The sequence below is a fragment of the Eleutherodactylus coqui genome, chromosome 5 (assembly GCF_035609145.1).
Source record: "Eleutherodactylus coqui strain aEleCoq1 chromosome 5, aEleCoq1.hap1, whole genome shotgun sequence".
Classification (NCBI taxonomy): domain Eukaryota; kingdom Metazoa; phylum Chordata; class Amphibia; order Anura; family Eleutherodactylidae; genus Eleutherodactylus; species Eleutherodactylus coqui.
The window spans coordinates 40,722,461-40,737,054 of NC_089841.1; the positions used below are offsets into that span (position 1 = coordinate 40,722,461).

At 55.9% G+C, this 14,594-nt stretch overlaps 51 pseudogenes; all 51 read right to left on the minus strand.

The window, feature by feature from the left end:
• Positions 1-70: 70 nt before the first annotated feature.
• On the minus strand, positions 71-189 carry LOC136631020 (5S ribosomal RNA; annotated as a pseudogene).
• Positions 190-269: 80 nt separating this feature from the next.
• LOC136630791 (5S ribosomal RNA) lies at positions 270-388 on the minus strand (annotated as a pseudogene).
• An 80-nt stretch (positions 389-468) lies between these two features.
• On the minus strand, positions 469-587 carry LOC136629532 (5S ribosomal RNA; annotated as a pseudogene).
• An 80-nt stretch (positions 588-667) lies between these two features.
• Positions 668-786, minus strand: LOC136629820 (5S ribosomal RNA; annotated as a pseudogene).
• Positions 787-866: 80 nt separating this feature from the next.
• Positions 867-985, minus strand: LOC136631021 (5S ribosomal RNA; annotated as a pseudogene).
• Positions 986-1,065: 80 nt separating this feature from the next.
• Positions 1,066-1,184, minus strand: LOC136629882 (5S ribosomal RNA; annotated as a pseudogene).
• An 80-nt stretch (positions 1,185-1,264) lies between these two features.
• LOC136630874 (5S ribosomal RNA) lies at positions 1,265-1,383 on the minus strand (annotated as a pseudogene).
• A 279-nt stretch (positions 1,384-1,662) lies between these two features.
• Positions 1,663-1,781, minus strand: LOC136630314 (5S ribosomal RNA; annotated as a pseudogene).
• Positions 1,782-2,060: 279 nt separating this feature from the next.
• LOC136630389 (5S ribosomal RNA) lies at positions 2,061-2,179 on the minus strand (annotated as a pseudogene).
• Positions 2,180-2,657: 478 nt separating this feature from the next.
• LOC136630793 (5S ribosomal RNA) lies at positions 2,658-2,776 on the minus strand (annotated as a pseudogene).
• A 279-nt stretch (positions 2,777-3,055) lies between these two features.
• On the minus strand, positions 3,056-3,174 carry LOC136630688 (5S ribosomal RNA; annotated as a pseudogene).
• Positions 3,175-3,453: 279 nt separating this feature from the next.
• Positions 3,454-3,572, minus strand: LOC136629735 (5S ribosomal RNA; annotated as a pseudogene).
• Positions 3,573-3,851: 279 nt separating this feature from the next.
• LOC136630622 (5S ribosomal RNA) lies at positions 3,852-3,970 on the minus strand (annotated as a pseudogene).
• Positions 3,971-4,249: 279 nt separating this feature from the next.
• LOC136630315 (5S ribosomal RNA) lies at positions 4,250-4,368 on the minus strand (annotated as a pseudogene).
• Positions 4,369-4,448: 80 nt separating this feature from the next.
• Positions 4,449-4,567, minus strand: LOC136630699 (5S ribosomal RNA; annotated as a pseudogene).
• Positions 4,568-4,647: 80 nt separating this feature from the next.
• Positions 4,648-4,766, minus strand: LOC136630401 (5S ribosomal RNA; annotated as a pseudogene).
• Positions 4,767-5,045: 279 nt separating this feature from the next.
• On the minus strand, positions 5,046-5,164 carry LOC136630113 (5S ribosomal RNA; annotated as a pseudogene).
• A 478-nt stretch (positions 5,165-5,642) lies between these two features.
• Positions 5,643-5,761, minus strand: LOC136630700 (5S ribosomal RNA; annotated as a pseudogene).
• An 80-nt stretch (positions 5,762-5,841) lies between these two features.
• On the minus strand, positions 5,842-5,960 carry LOC136630413 (5S ribosomal RNA; annotated as a pseudogene).
• Positions 5,961-6,239: 279 nt separating this feature from the next.
• On the minus strand, positions 6,240-6,358 carry LOC136631022 (5S ribosomal RNA; annotated as a pseudogene).
• An 80-nt stretch (positions 6,359-6,438) lies between these two features.
• LOC136631023 (5S ribosomal RNA) lies at positions 6,439-6,557 on the minus strand (annotated as a pseudogene).
• Positions 6,558-6,637: 80 nt separating this feature from the next.
• On the minus strand, positions 6,638-6,756 carry LOC136630794 (5S ribosomal RNA; annotated as a pseudogene).
• An 80-nt stretch (positions 6,757-6,836) lies between these two features.
• Positions 6,837-6,955, minus strand: LOC136631024 (5S ribosomal RNA; annotated as a pseudogene).
• An 80-nt stretch (positions 6,956-7,035) lies between these two features.
• Positions 7,036-7,154, minus strand: LOC136629821 (5S ribosomal RNA; annotated as a pseudogene).
• Positions 7,155-7,234: 80 nt separating this feature from the next.
• LOC136631025 (5S ribosomal RNA) lies at positions 7,235-7,353 on the minus strand (annotated as a pseudogene).
• An 80-nt stretch (positions 7,354-7,433) lies between these two features.
• On the minus strand, positions 7,434-7,552 carry LOC136629883 (5S ribosomal RNA; annotated as a pseudogene).
• An 80-nt stretch (positions 7,553-7,632) lies between these two features.
• On the minus strand, positions 7,633-7,751 carry LOC136629963 (5S ribosomal RNA; annotated as a pseudogene).
• Positions 7,752-8,030: 279 nt separating this feature from the next.
• Positions 8,031-8,149, minus strand: LOC136630316 (5S ribosomal RNA; annotated as a pseudogene).
• A 279-nt stretch (positions 8,150-8,428) lies between these two features.
• Positions 8,429-8,547, minus strand: LOC136630425 (5S ribosomal RNA; annotated as a pseudogene).
• Positions 8,548-8,627: 80 nt separating this feature from the next.
• LOC136630766 (5S ribosomal RNA) lies at positions 8,628-8,746 on the minus strand (annotated as a pseudogene).
• Positions 8,747-9,025: 279 nt separating this feature from the next.
• On the minus strand, positions 9,026-9,144 carry LOC136630795 (5S ribosomal RNA; annotated as a pseudogene).
• Positions 9,145-9,423: 279 nt separating this feature from the next.
• LOC136631026 (5S ribosomal RNA) lies at positions 9,424-9,542 on the minus strand (annotated as a pseudogene).
• Positions 9,543-9,821: 279 nt separating this feature from the next.
• LOC136629736 (5S ribosomal RNA) lies at positions 9,822-9,940 on the minus strand (annotated as a pseudogene).
• Positions 9,941-10,020: 80 nt separating this feature from the next.
• On the minus strand, positions 10,021-10,139 carry LOC136630153 (5S ribosomal RNA; annotated as a pseudogene).
• Positions 10,140-10,418: 279 nt separating this feature from the next.
• LOC136630318 (5S ribosomal RNA) lies at positions 10,419-10,537 on the minus strand (annotated as a pseudogene).
• An 80-nt stretch (positions 10,538-10,617) lies between these two features.
• Positions 10,618-10,736, minus strand: LOC136630702 (5S ribosomal RNA; annotated as a pseudogene).
• An 80-nt stretch (positions 10,737-10,816) lies between these two features.
• On the minus strand, positions 10,817-10,935 carry LOC136630436 (5S ribosomal RNA; annotated as a pseudogene).
• An 80-nt stretch (positions 10,936-11,015) lies between these two features.
• On the minus strand, positions 11,016-11,134 carry LOC136630319 (5S ribosomal RNA; annotated as a pseudogene).
• Positions 11,135-11,214: 80 nt separating this feature from the next.
• On the minus strand, positions 11,215-11,333 carry LOC136630666 (5S ribosomal RNA; annotated as a pseudogene).
• An 80-nt stretch (positions 11,334-11,413) lies between these two features.
• Positions 11,414-11,532, minus strand: LOC136630447 (5S ribosomal RNA; annotated as a pseudogene).
• A 279-nt stretch (positions 11,533-11,811) lies between these two features.
• LOC136631027 (5S ribosomal RNA) lies at positions 11,812-11,930 on the minus strand (annotated as a pseudogene).
• An 80-nt stretch (positions 11,931-12,010) lies between these two features.
• LOC136631029 (5S ribosomal RNA) lies at positions 12,011-12,129 on the minus strand (annotated as a pseudogene).
• Positions 12,130-12,209: 80 nt separating this feature from the next.
• LOC136630796 (5S ribosomal RNA) lies at positions 12,210-12,328 on the minus strand (annotated as a pseudogene).
• An 80-nt stretch (positions 12,329-12,408) lies between these two features.
• Positions 12,409-12,527, minus strand: LOC136631030 (5S ribosomal RNA; annotated as a pseudogene).
• An 80-nt stretch (positions 12,528-12,607) lies between these two features.
• LOC136629823 (5S ribosomal RNA) lies at positions 12,608-12,726 on the minus strand (annotated as a pseudogene).
• An 80-nt stretch (positions 12,727-12,806) lies between these two features.
• On the minus strand, positions 12,807-12,925 carry LOC136631031 (5S ribosomal RNA; annotated as a pseudogene).
• An 80-nt stretch (positions 12,926-13,005) lies between these two features.
• Positions 13,006-13,124, minus strand: LOC136629884 (5S ribosomal RNA; annotated as a pseudogene).
• Positions 13,125-13,204: 80 nt separating this feature from the next.
• LOC136629964 (5S ribosomal RNA) lies at positions 13,205-13,323 on the minus strand (annotated as a pseudogene).
• Positions 13,324-13,602: 279 nt separating this feature from the next.
• On the minus strand, positions 13,603-13,721 carry LOC136630321 (5S ribosomal RNA; annotated as a pseudogene).
• Positions 13,722-14,000: 279 nt separating this feature from the next.
• LOC136630458 (5S ribosomal RNA) lies at positions 14,001-14,119 on the minus strand (annotated as a pseudogene).
• Positions 14,120-14,398: 279 nt separating this feature from the next.
• Positions 14,399-14,517, minus strand: LOC136630767 (5S ribosomal RNA; annotated as a pseudogene).
• Positions 14,518-14,594: the final 77 nt, after the last annotated feature.

Consider the following 14,594-nt stretch of genomic DNA (forward strand, 5'->3'; position numbering starts at 1 on the left):
CCTTTCCTATGGGCTTTCTGCAGTGCGAACGCACCTCCGAAAAGGAAAGAAACCTACTCACGGCCTTAAAAGTCAACGGGACCTGGGATTCCCAGCCGGTCACCCATACTGGTACTTGCCAGGCCTCAAGCTGGCTGGCGGCCGCGATCTGACGAGAGCAGGCACATTCAGCTTAGAATGCCCGTTGACAGCTCCTCCTCCTTTCCTATGGGCTTTCTGCAGTGCGAACGCACCTCCGAAAAGGAAAGAAACCTACTCACGGCCTTGAAAGTCAACGGGACCTGGGATTCCCAGCCGGTCACCCATACTGGTACTTGCCAGCCCTCAAGCTGGCTGGTGGCCGCGATCTGACGAGAGCAGGCACATTCAGCTTAGAATGCCCGTTGACAGCTCCTCCTCCTTTCCTATGGGCTTTCTGCAGTGCGAACGCACCTCCGAAAAGGAAAGAAACCTACTCACGGCCTTAAAAGTCAACGGGACCTGGGATTCCCAGCCGGTCACCCATACTGGTACTTGCCAGGCCTCAAGCTGGCTAGCGGCCGCGATCTGACGAGAGCAGGCACATTCAGCTTAGAATGCCCGTTGACAGCTCCTCCTCCTTTCCTATGGGCTTTCTGCAGTGCGAACGCACCTCCGAAAAGGAAAGAAACCTACTCACGGCCTGAAAAGCCAACGGGACCTGGGATTCCCAGCCGGTCACCCATACTGGTACTTGCCAGGCCTCAAGCTGGCTGGCGGCCGCGATCTGACGAGAGCAGGCACATTCAGCTTAGAATGCCCGTTGACAGCTCCTCTTCCTTTCCTATGGGCTTTCTGCAGTGCGAACGCACCTCCGAAAAGGAAAGAAAACTACTCACGGCCTTAAAAGTCAACGGGACCTGGGATTCCCAGCCGGTCACCCATACTGGTACTTGCCAGGCCTCAAGCTGGCTGGCGGCCGCGATCTGACGAGAGCAGGCACATTCAGCTTAGAATGCCCGTTGACAGCTCCTCCTCCTTTTCTATGGGCTTTCTGCAGTGCGAACGCACCTCCGAAAAGGAAAGAAACCTACTCACGGCCTTAAAAGTCAACGGGACCTGGGATTCCCAGCCGGTCACCCATACTGGTACTTGCCAGGCCTCAAGCTGGCTGGCAGCCGCGATCTGACGAGAGCAGGGACATTCAGCTTAGAATGCCCGTTGACAGCTCCTCCTCCTTTCCTATGGGCTTTCTGCAGTGCGAACGCACCTCCGAAAAGGAAAGAAACCTACTCACGGAATTAAAAGTCAACTGGACCTGGGATTCCCAGCCGGTCACCCATACTGGTACTTGCCAGGCCTCAAGCTGGCTGGCGGCCGCGATCAGATGAGAGCAGGCACATTCAGCTTAGAATGCCCGATGACAGCTCCTCCTCCTTTCCTATGGGCTTTCTGCAGTGCGAACGCACCTCCGAAAAGGAAAGAAACCTACTCACGGAATTAAAAGTCAGCGGGACCTGGGATTCCCAGCCGGTCACCCATACTGGTACTTGCCAGGCCTCAAGCTGGCTGGCGGCCACGATCTGACGAGAGGAGGCACATGCAGCTTAGAATGCCCGTTGACAGCTCCTCCTCCTTTCCTATGGGCTTTCTGCAGTGCAAACGCACCTCCGAAAAGGAAAGAAACCTACTCACAGCCTTAAAAGTCAACGGGACCTGGGATTCCCAGCCGGTCACCCATACTGGTACTTGCCAGGCCTCAAGCTGGCTGGCGGCCGTGATCTGACGAGAGCAGGCACATTCAGCTTAGAATGCCCGTTGACAGCTCCTCCTCCTTTCCTATGGGCTTTCTGCAGTGCGAACGCACCTCCGAAAAGGAAAGAAACCTACACACGGCCTTAAAAGTCAACAGGACCTGGGATTCCCAGCCGGTCACCCATACTGGTACTTGCCAGGCCTCAAGCTGGCTGGCGGCCGCAATCTGACGAGAGCAGGCACATTCAGCTTAGAATGCCCAATGACAGCTCCTCTTCCTTTCCTATGGGCTTTCTGCAGTGCGAACGCACCTCCGAAAAGGAATGAAAACTACTCACGGCCTTAAAAGTCAACGGGACCTGGGATTCCCAGCCGGTCACCCATACTAGTACTTGCCAGGCCTCAAGCTGGCTGGCGGCCGCGATCTGACGAGAGCAGGCACATTCAGCTTAGAATGCCCGTTGACAGCTTCTCCTCCTTTCCTATGGGCTTTCTGCAGTGCGAACGCACCTCCGAAAAGGAAAGAAACCTACTCACGGCCTTAAAAGTCATTGGGACCTGGGATTCCCAGCCGGTCACCCATACTGGTACTTGCCAGGCCTCAAGCTGGCTGGCGGCCGCGATCTGACGAGAGCAGGCACATTCAGCTTAGAATGCCCGTTGACAGCTCCTCTTCCTTTCCTATGGGCTTTCTGCAGTGCGAACGCACCTCCGAAAAGGAAAGAAACCTACTCACGGCCTTAAAAGTCATTGGGACCTGGGATTCCCAGCCGGTCACCCATACTGGTACTTGCCAGGCCTCAAGCTGGCTGGCGGCCGCGATCTGACGAGAGCAGGCACATTCAGCTTAGAATGCCCGTTGACAGCTCCTCCTCCTTTCCTATGGGCTTTCTGCAGTGCGAACGCACCTCCGAAAAGGAAAGAAACCTACTCACGGCCTTAAAAGTCAACGGGACCTGGGATTCCCAGCCGGTCACCCATACTGGTACTTGCCAGCCCTCAAGCTGGCTGGTGGCCGCGATCTGACGAGAGCAGGCACATTCAGCTTAGAATGCCCGTTGACAGCTCCTCCTCCTTTCCTATGGGCTTTCTGCAGTGCGAACGCACCTCCGAAAAGGAAAGAAACCTACTCACGGCCTTAAAAGTCAACGGGAGCTGGGATTCCCAGCCGGTCACCCATACTGGTACTTGCCAGGCCTCAGGCTGGCTGGCGGCCGCGATCTGACGAGAGCAGGCACATTCAGCTTAGAATGCCCGTTGACAGCTCCTCCTCCTTTCCTATGGGCTTTCTGCAGTGCGAACGCACCTCCGAAAAGGAAAGAAACCTACTCACGGCCTGAAAAGTCAACGGGACCTGGGATTCCCAGACGGTCTCCCATACTGGTACTTGCCAGGCCTCAAGCTGGCTGGCGGCCGCGATCTGACGAGAGCAGGCACATTCAGCTTAGAATGCCCGTTGACAGCTCCTCTTCCTTTCCTATGGGCTTTCTGCAGTGCGAACGCACCTCCGAAAAGGAAAGAAAACTACTCACGGCCTTAAAAGTCAACGGGACCTGGGATTCCCAGCCGGTCACCCATACTGGTACTTGCCAGGCCTCAAGCTGGCTGGCGGCGGCGATCTGACGATAGCAGGCACATTCAGCTTAGAATGCCCGTTGACAGCTTCTCCTCCTTTCCTATGGGCTTTCTGCAGTGCAAACGCACCTCCGAAAAGGAAAGAAACCTACTCACGGCCTTAAAAGTCAACGGGACCTGGGATTCCCAGCCGGTCACCCATACTGGTACTTGCCAGGCCTCAAGCTGGCTGGCGGCCGCGATCTGACGAGAGCAGGTACATTAAGCTTAGAATGCCCGTTGACAGCTCCTCCTCCTTTCCTATGGGCTTTCTGCAGTGCGAACGCACCTCCGAAAAGGAAAGAAACCTACTCACGGCCTTAAAAGTCAATGGGACCTGGGATTCCCAGCCGGTCACCCATACTGGTACTTGCCAGGCCTCAAGCTGGCTGGCGGCCGTGATCTGACGAGAGCAGGCACATTCAGCTTAGAATGCCCGTTGACAGCTCCTCCTCCTTTCCTATGGGCTTTCTGCAGTGCGAACGCACCTCCGAAAAGGAAAGAAACCTACTCACGGAATTAAAAGTCAGCGGGACCTGGGATTCCCAGCCGGTCACCCATACTGGTACTTGCCAGGCCTCAAGCTGGCTGGCGGCCGCGATCAGACGAGAGCAGGCACATTCAGCTTAGAATGCCCGATGACAGCTCCTCCTCCTTTCCTATGGGCTTTCTGCAGTGCGAACGCACCTCCGAAAAGGAAAGAAACCTACTCACGGAATTAAAAGTCAGCGGGACCTGGGATTCCCAGCCGGTCACCCATACTGGTACTTGCCAGGCCTCAAGCTGGCTGGCGGCCGCGATCTGACGAGAGGAGGCACATTCAGCTTAGAATGCCCGTTGACAGCTCCTCCTCCTTTCCTATGGGCTTTCTGCAGTGCAAACGCACCTCCGAAAAGGAAAGAAACCTACTCACAGCCTTAAAAGTCAACGGGACCTGGGATTCCCAGCCGGTCACCCATACTGGTACTTGCCAGGCCTCAAGCTGGCTGGCGGCCGTGATCTGACGAGAGCAGGCACATTCAGCTTAGAATGCCCGTTGACAGCTCCTCCTCCTTTCCTATGGGCTTTCTGCAGTGCGAACGCACCTCCGAAAAGGAAAGAAACCTACACACGGCCTTAAAAGTCAACAGGACCTGGGATTCCCAGCCGGTCACCCATACTGGTACTTGCCAGGCCTCAAGCTGGCTGGCGGCCGCAATCTGACGAGAGCAGGCACATTCAGCTTAGAATGCCCATTGACAGCTCCTCTTCCTTTCCTATGGGCTTTCTGCAGTGCGAACGCACCTCCGAAAAGGAATGAAAACTACTCACGGCCTTAAAAGTCAACGGGACCTGGGATTCCCAGCCGGTCACCCATACTAGTACTTGCCAGGCCTCAAGCTGGCTGGCGGCCGCGATCTGACGAGAGCAGGCACATTCAGCTTAGAATGCCCGTTGACAGCTCCTCCTCCTTTCCTATGGGCTTTCTGCAGTGCGAACGCACCTCCGAAAAGGAAAGAAACCTACTCACGGCCTTAAAAGTCAACGGGACCTGCGATTCCCAGCCGGTCACCCATACTGGTACTTGCCAGGCCTCAAGCTGGCTGGCGGCCGTGATCTGACGAGAGCAGGCACATTCAGCTTAGAATGCCCGTTGACAGCTCCTCCTCCTTTCCTATGGGCTTTCTGCAGTGCGAACGCACCTCCGAAAAGGAAAGAAACCTACTCACGGAATTAAAAGTCAACGGGACCTGGGATTCCCAGCCGGTCACCCATACTGGTACTTGCCAGGCCTCAAGCTGGCTGGCGGCCGCGATCTGACGAGAGCAGGCACATTCAGCTTAGAATGCCCGATGACAGCTCCTCCTCCTTTCCTATGGGCTTTCTGCAGTGCGAACGCACCTCCGAAAAGGAAAGAAACCTACTCACGGAATTAAAAGTCAGCGGGACCTGGGATTCCCAGCCGGTCACCCATACTGGTACTTGCCAGGCCTCAAGCTGGCTGGCGGCCGCGATCTGACGAGAGGAGGCACATTCAGCTTAGAATGCCCGTTGACAGCTCCTCCTCCTTTCCTATGGGCTTTCTGCAGTGCAAACGCACCTCCGAAAAGGAAAGAAACCTACTCACAGCCTTAAAAGTCAGCGGGACCTGGGATTCCCAGCCGGTCACCCATACTGGTACTTGCCAGGCCTCAAGCTGGCTGGCGGCCGTGATCTGACGAGAGCAGGCACATTCAGCTTAGAATGCCCGTTGACAGCTCCTCCTCCTTTCCTATGGGCTTTCTGCAGTGCGAACGCACCTCCGAAAGGGAAAGAAACCTACACACGGCCTTAAAAGTCAACAGGACCTGGGATTCCCAGCCGGTCACCCATACTGGTACTTGCCAGGCCTCAAGCTGGCTGGCGGCCGCAATCTGACGAGAGCAGGCACATTCAGCTTAGAATGCCCATTGACAGCTCCTCTTCCTTTCCTATGGGCTTTCTGCAGTGCGAACGCACCTCCGAAAAGGAATGAAAACTACTCACGGCCTTAAAAGTCAACGGGACCTGGGATTCCCAGCCGGTCACCCATACTAGTACTTGCCAGGCCTCAAGCTGGCTGGCGGCCGCGATCTGACGAGAGCAGGCACATTCAGCTTAGAATGCCCGTTGACAGCTTCTCCTCCTTTCCTATGGGCTTTCTGCAGTGCGAACGCACCTCCGAAAAGGAAAGAAACCTACTCACGGCCTTAAAAGTCATTGGGACCTGGGATTCCCAGCCGGTCACCCATACTGGTACTTGCCAGGCCTCAAGCTGGCTGGCGGCCGCGATCTGACGAGAGCAGGCACATTTAGCTTAGAATGCCCGTTGACAGCTCCTCCTCCTTTCCTATGGGCTTTCTGCAGTGCGAACGCACCTCCGAAAAGGAAAGAAACCTACTCACGGCCTTAAAAGTCAACGGGACCTGGGATTCCCAGCCGGTCACCCATACTGGTACTTGCCAGGCCTCAAGCTGGCTGGCGGCCGCGATCTGACGAGAGCAGGCACATTCAGCTTAGAATGCCCGTTGACAGCTCCTCCTCCTTTCCTATGGGCTTTCTGCAGTGCGAACGCACCTCCGAAAAGGAAAGAAACCTACTCACGGCCTTAAAAGTCAACGGGACCTGGGATTCCCAGCCGGTCACCCATACTGGTACTTGCCAGGCCTCAAGCTGGCTGGCGGCCGCGATCTGACGAGAGCAGGCACATTCAGCTTAGAATGCCCGTTGACAGCTCCTCCTCCTTTCCTATGGGCTTTCTGCAGTGCGAACGCACCTCCGAAAAGGAAAGAAACCTACTCACGGCCTTAAAAGTCAACGGGACCTGGGATTCCCAGCCGGTCACCCATACTGGTACTTGCCAGCCCTCAAGCTGGCTGGTGGCCGCGATCTGACGAGAGCAGGCACATTCAGCTTAGAATGCCCGTTGACAGCTCCTCCTCCTTTCCTATGGGCTTTCTGCAGTGCGAACGCACCTCCGAAAAGGAAAGAAACCTACTCACGGCCTTAAAAGTCAACGGGACCTGGGATTCCCAGCCGGTCACCCATACTGGTACTTGCCAGGCCTCAAGCTGGCTGGCGGCCGCGATCTGACGAGAGCAGGCACATTCAGCTTAGAATGCCCGTTGACAGCTCCTCCTCCTTTCCTATGGGCTTTCTGCAGTGCGAACGCACCTCCGAAAAGGAAAGAAACCTACTCACGGCCTGAAAAGCCAACGGGACCTGGGATTCCCAGCCGGTCACCCATACTGGTACTTGCCAGGCCTCAAGCTGGCTGGCGGCCGCGATCTGACGAGAGCAGGCACATTCAGCTTAGAATGCCCGTTGACAGCTCCTCTTCCTTTCCTATGGGCTTTCTGCAGTGCGAACGCACCTCCGAAAAGGAAAGAAAACTACTCACGGCCTTAAAAGTCAACGGGACCTGGGATTCCCAGCCGGTCACCCATACTGGTACTTGCCAGGCCTCAAGCTGGCTGGCGGCCGCGATCTGACGAGAGCAGGCACATTCAGCTTAGAATGCCCGTTGACAGCTCCTCCTCCTTTTCTATGGGCTTTCTGCAGTGCGAACGCACCTCCGAAAAGGAAAGAAACCTACTCACGGCCTTAAAAGTCAACGGGACCTGGGATTCCCAGCCGGTCACCCATACTGGTACTTGCCAGGCCTCAAGCTGGCTGGCAGCCGCGATCTGACGAGAGCAGGGACATTCAGCTTAGAATGCCCGTTGACAGCTCCTCCTCCTTTCCTATGGGCTTTCTGCAGTGCGAACGCACCTCCGAAAAGGAAAGAAACCTACTCACGGAATTAAAAGTCAACGGGACCTGGGATTCCCAGCCGGTCACCCATACTGGTACTTGCCAGGCCTCAAGCTGGCTGGCGGCCGCGATCAGATGAGAGCAGGCACATTCAGCTTAGAATGCCCGATGACAGCTCCTCCTCCTTTCCTATGGGCTTTCTGCAGTGCGAACGCACCTCCGAAAAGGAAAGAAACCTACTCACGGAATTAAAAGTCAGCGGGACCTGGGATTCCCAGCCGGTCACCCATACTGGTACTTGCCAGGCCTCAAGCTGGCTGGCGGCCACGATCTGACGAGAGGAGGCACATGCAGCTTAGAATGCCCGTTGACAGCTCCTCCTCCTTTCCTATGGGCTTTCTGCAGTGCAAACGCACCTCCGAAAAGGAAAGAAACCTACTCACAGCCTTAAAAGTCAACGGGACCTGGGATTCCCAGCCGGTCACCCATACTGGTACTTGCCAGGCCTCAAGCTGGCTGGCGGCCGTGATCTGACGAGAGCAGGCACATTCAGCTTAGAATGCCCGTTGACAGCTCCTCCTCCTTTCCTATGGGCTTTCTGCAGTGCGAACGCACCTCCGAAAAGGAAAGAAACCTACACACGGCCTTAAAAGTCAACAGGACCTGGGATTCCCAGCCGGTCACCCATACTGGTACTTGCCAGGCCTCAAGCTGGCTGGCGGCCGCAATCTGACGAGAGCAGGCACATTCAGCTTAGAATGCCCAATGACAGCTCCTCTTCCTTTCCTATGGGCTTTCTGCAGTGCGAACGCACCTCCGAAAAGGAATGAAAACTACTCACGGCCTTAAAAGTCAACGGGACCTGGGATTCCCAGCCGGTCACCCATACTAGTACTTGCCAGGCCTCAAGCTGGCTGGCGGCCGCGATCTGACGAGAGCAGGCACATTCAGCTTAGAATGCCCGTTGACAGCTTCTCCTCCTTTCCTATGGGCTTTCTGCAGTGCGAACGCACCTCCGAAAAGGAAAGAAACCTACTCACGGCCTTAAAAGTCATTGGGACCTGGGATTCCCAGCCGGTCACCCATACTGGTACTTGCCAGGCCTCAAGCTGGCTGGCGGCCGCGATCTGACGAGAGCAGGCACATTCAGCTTAGAATGCCCATTGACAGCTCCTCTTCCTTTCCTATGGGCTTTCTGCAGTGCGAACGCACCTCCGAAAAGGAAAGAAACCTACTCACGGCCTTAAAAGTCATTGGGACCTGGGATTCCCAGCCGGTCACCCATACTGGTACTTGCCAGGCCTCAAGCTGGCTGGCGGCCGCGATCTGACGAGAGCAGGCACATTCAGCTTAGAATGCCCGTTGACAGCTCCTCCTCCTTTCCTATGGGCTTTCTGCAGTGCGAACGCACCTCCGAAAAGGAAAGAAACCTACTCACGGCCTTAAAAGTCAACGGGACCTGGGATTCCCAGCCGGTCACCCATACTGGTACTTGCCAGCCCTCAAGCTGGCTGGTGGCCGCGATCTGACGAGAGCAGGCACATTCAGCTTAGAATGCCCGTTGACAGCTCCTCCTCCTTTCCTATGGGCTTTCTGCAGTGCGAACGCACCTCCGAAAAGGAAAGAAACCTACTCACGGCCTTAAAAGTCAACGGGAGCTGGGATTCCCAGCCGGTCACCCATACTGGTACTTGCCAGGCCTCAGGCTGGCTGGCGGCCGCGATCTGACGAGAGCAGGCACATTCAGCTTAGAATGCCCGTTGACAGCTCCTCCTCCTTTCCTATGGGCTTTCTGCAGTGCGAACGCACCTCCGAAAAGGAAAGAAACCTACTCACGGCCTGAAAAGTCAACGGGACCTGGGATTCCCAGCCGGTCACCCATACTGGTACTTGCCAGGCCTCAAGCTGGCTGGCGGCCGCGATCTGACGAGAGCAGGCACATTCAGCTTAGAATGCCCGTTGACAGCTCCTCTTCCTTTCCTATGGGCTTTCTGCAGTGCGAACGCACCTCCGAAAAGGAAAGAAAACTACTCACGGCCTTAAAAGTCAACAGGACCTGGGATTCCCAGCCGGTCACCCATACTGGTACTTGCCAGGCCTCAAGCTGGCTGGCGGCGGCGATCTGACGATAGCAGGCACATTCAGCTTAGAATGCCCGTTGACAGCTTCTCCTCCTTTCCTATGGGCTTTCTGCAGTGCAAACGCACCTCCGAAAAGGAAAGAAACCTACTCACGGCCTTAAAAGTCAACGGGACCTGGGATTCCCAGCCGGTCACCCATACTGGTACTTGCCAGGCCTCAAGCTGGCTGGCGGCCGCGATCTGACGAGAGCAGGTACATTAAGCTTAGAATGCCCGTTGACAGCTCCTCCTCCTTTCCTATGGGCTTTCTGCAGTGCGAACGCACCTCCGAAAAGGAAAGAAACCTACTCACGGAATTAAAAGTCAACGGGACCTGGGATTCCCAGCCGGTCACCCATACTGGTACTTGCCAGGCCTCAAGCTGGCTGGCGGCCGCGATCAGACGAGAGCAGGCACATTCAGCTTAGAATGCCCGATGACAGCTCCTCCTCCTTTCCTATGGGCTTTCTGCAGTGCGAACGCACCTCCGAAAAGGAAAGAAACCTACTCACGGAATTAAAAGTCAGCGGGACCTGGGATTCCCAGCCGGTCACCCATACTGGTACTTGCCAGGCCTCAAGCTGGCTGGCGGCCGCGATCTGACGAGAGGAGGCACATTCAGCTTAGAATGCCCGTTGACAGCTCCTCCTCCTTTCCTATGGGCTTTCTGCAGTGCAAACGCACCTCCGAAAAGGAAAGAAACCTACTCACAGCCTTAAAAGTCAACGGGACCTGGGATTCCCAGCCGGTCACCCATACTGGTACTTGCCAGGCCTCAAGCTGGCTGGCGGCCGTGATCTGACGAGAGCAGGCACATTCAGCTTAGAATGCCCGTTGACAGCTCCTCCTCCTTTCCTATGGGCTTTCTGCAGTGCGAACGCACCTCCGAAAAGGAAAGAAACCTACACACGGCCTTAAAAGTCAACAGGACCTGGGATTCCCAGCCGGTCACCCATACTGGTACTTGCCAGGCCTCAAGCTGGCTGGCGGCCGCAATCTGACGAGAGCAGGCACATTCAGCTTAGAATGCCCATTGACAGCTCCTCTTCCTTTCCTATGGGCTTTCTGCAGTGCGAACGCACCTCCGAAAAGGAATGAAAACTACTCACGGCCTTAAAAGTCAACGGGACCTGGGATTCCCAGCCGGTCACCCATACTAGTACTTGCCAGGCCTCAAGCTGGCTGGCGGCCGCGATCTGACGAGAGCAGGCACATTCAGCTTAGAATGCCCGTTGACAGCTCCTCCTCCTTTCCTATGGGCTTTCTGCAGTGCGAACGCACCTCCGAAAAGGAAAGAAACCTACTCACGGCCTTAAAAGTCAACGGGACCTGGGATTCCCAGCCGGTCACCCATACTGGTACTTGCCAGGCCTCAAGCTGGCTGGCGGCCGTGATCTGACGAGAGCAGGCACATTCAGCTTAGAATGCCCGTTGACAGCTCCTCCTCCTTTCCTATGGGCTTTCTGCAGTGCGAACGCACCTCCGAAAAGGAAAGAAACCTACACACGGCCTTAAAAGTCAACAGGACCTGGGATTCCCAGCCGGTCACCCATACTGGTACTTGCCAGGCCTCAAGCTGGCTGGTGGCCGCAATCTGACGAGAGCAGGCACATTCAGCTTAGAATGCCCATTGACAGCTCCTCTTCCTTTCCTATGGGCTTTCTGCAGTGCGAACGCACCTCCGAAAAGGAATGAAAACTACTCACGGCCTTAAAAGTCAACGGGACCTGGGATTCCCAGCCGGTCACCCATACTAGTACTTGCCAGGCCTCAAGCTGGCTGGCGGCCGCGATCTGACGAGAGCAGGCACATTCAGCTTAGAATGCCCGTTGACAGCTTCTCCTCCTTTCCTATGGGCTTTCTGCAGTGCGAACGCACCTCCGAAAAGGAAAGAAACCTACTCACGGCCTTAAAAGTCATTGGGACCTGGGATTCCCAGCCGGTCACCCATACTGGTACTTGCCAGGCCTCAAGCTGGCTGGCGGCCGCGATCTGACGAGAGCAGGCACATTTAGCTTAGAATGCCCGTTGACAGCTCCTCCTCCTTTCCTATGGGCTTTCTGCAGTGCGAACGCACCTCCGAAAAGGAAAGAAACCTACTCACGGCCTTAAAAGTCAACGGGACCTGGGATTCCCAGCCGGTCACCCATACTGGTACTTGCCAGGCCTCAAGCTGGCTGGCGGCCGCGATCTGACGAGAGCAGGCACATTCAGCTTAGAATGCCCGTTGACAGCTCCTCCTCCTTTCCTATGGGCTTTCTGCAGTGCGAACGCACCTCCGAAAAGGAAAGAAACCTACTCACGGCCTTAAAAGTCAACGGGACCTGGGATTCCCAGCCGGTCACCCATACTGGTACTTGCCAGGCCTCAAGCTGGCTGGCGGCCGCGATCTGACGAGAGCAGGCACATTCAGCTTAGAATGCCCGTTGACAGCTCCTCCTCCTTTCCTATGGGCTTTCTGCAGTGCGAACGCACCTCCGAAAAGGAAAGAAACCTACTCACGGCCTTAAAAGTCAACGGGACCTGGGATTCCCAGCCGGTCACCCATACTGGTACTTGCCAGCCCTCAAGCTGGCTGGTGGCCGCGATCTGACGAGAGCAGGCACATTCAGCTTAGAATGCCCGTTGACAGCTCCTCCTCCTTTCCTATGGGCTTTCTGCAGTGCGAACGCACCTCCGAAAAGGAAAGAAACCTACTCACGGCCTTAAAAGTCAACGGGACCTGGGATTCCCAGCCGGTCACCCATACTGGTACTTGCCAGGCCTCAAGCTGGCTGGCGGCCGCGATCTGACGAGAGCAGGCACATTCAGCTTAGAATGCCCGTTGACAGCTCCTCCTCCTTTCCTATGGGCTTTCTGCAGTGCGAACGCACCTCCGAAAAGGAAAGAAACCTACTCACGGCCTGAAAAGCCAACGGGACCTGGGATTCCCAGCCGGTCACCCATACTGGTACTTGCCAGGCCTCAAGCTGGCTGGCGGCCGCGATCTGACGAGAGCAGGCACATTCAGCTTAGAATGCCCGTTGACAGCTCCTCTTCCTTTCCTATGGGCTTTCTGCAGTGCGAACGCACCTCCGAAAAGGAAAGAAAACTACTCACGGCCTTAAAAGTCAACGGGACCTGGGATTCCCAGCCGGTCACCCATACTGGTACTTGCCAGGCCTCAAGCTGGCTGGCGGCCGCGATCTGACGAGAGCAGGCACATTCAGCTTAGAATGCCCGTTGACAGCTCCTCCTCCTTTTCTATGGGCTTTCTGCAGTGCGAACGCACCTCCGAAAAGGAAAGAAACCTACTCACGGCCTTAAAAGTCAACGGGACCTGGGATTCCCAGCCGGTCACCCATACTGGTACTTGCCAGGCCTCAAGCTGGCTGGCAGCCGCGATCTGACGAGAGCAGGGACATTCAGCTTAGAATGCCCGTTGACAGCTCCTCCTCCTTTCCTATGGGCTTTCTGCAGTGCGAACGCACCTCCGAAAAGGAAAGAAACCTACTCACGGAATTAAAAGTCAACGGGACCTGGGATTCCCAGCCGGTCACCCATACTGGTACTTGCCAGGCCTCAAGCTGGCTGGCGGCCGCGATCAGATGAGAGCAGGCACATTCAGCTTAGAATGCCCGATGACAGCTCCTCCTCCTTTCCTATGGGCTTTCTGCAGTGCGAACGCACCTCCGAAAAGGAAAGAAACCTACTCACGGAATTAAAAGTCAGCGGGACCTGGGATTCCCAGCCGGTCACCCATACTGGTACTTGCCAGGCCTCAAGCTGGCTGGCGGCCACGATCTGACGAGAGGAGGCACATGCAGCTTAGAATGCCCGTTGACAGCTCCTCCTCCTTTCCTATGGGCTTTCTGCAGTGCAAACGCACCTCCGAAAAGGAAAGAAACCTACTCACAGCCTTAAAAGTCAACGGGACCTGGGATTCCCAGCCGGTCACCCATACTGGTACTTGCCAGGCCTCAAGCTGGCTGGCGGCCGTGATCTGACGAGAGCAGGCACATTCAGCTTAGAATGCCCGTTGACAGCTCCTCCTCCTTTCCTATGGGCTTTCTGCAGTGCGAACGCACCTCCGAAAAGGAAAGAAACCTACACACGGCCTTAAAAGTCAACAGGACCTGGGATTCCCAGCCGGTCACCCATACTGGTACTTGCCAGGCCTCAAGCTGGCTGGCGGCCGCAATCTGACGAGAGCAGGCACATTCAGCTTAGAATGCCCAATGACAGCTCCTCTTCCTTTCCTATGGGCTTTCTGCAGTGCGAACGCACCTCCGAAAAGGAATGAAAACTACTCACGGCCTTAAAAGTCAACGGGACCTGGGATTCCCAGCCGGTCACCCATACTAGTACTTGCCAGGCCTCAAGCTGGCTGGCGGCCGCGATCTGACGAGAGCAGGCACATTCAGCTTAGAATGCCCGTTGACAGCTTCTCCTCCTTTCCTATGGGCTTTCTGCAGTGCGAACGCACCTCCGAAAAGGAAAGAAACCTACTCACGGCCTTAAAAGTCATTGGGACTTGGGATTCCCAGCCGGTCACCCATACTGGTACTTGCCAGGCCTCAAGCTGGCTGGCGGCCGCGATCTGACGAGAGCAGGCACATTCAGCTTAGAATGCCCGTTGACAGCTCCTCTTCCTTTCCTATGGGCTTTCTGCAGTGCGAACGCACCTCCGAAAAGGAAAGAAACCTACTCACGGCCTTAAAAGTCATTGGGACCTGGGATTCCCAGCCGGTCACCCATACTGGTACTTGCCAGGCCTCAAGCTGGCTGGCGGCCGCGATCTGACGAGAGCAGGCACATTCAGCTTAGAATGCCCATTGACAGCTCCTCCTCCTTTCCTATGGGCTTTCTGCAGTGCGAACGCACCTCCGAAAAGGAAAGAAACCTACTCACGGCCTT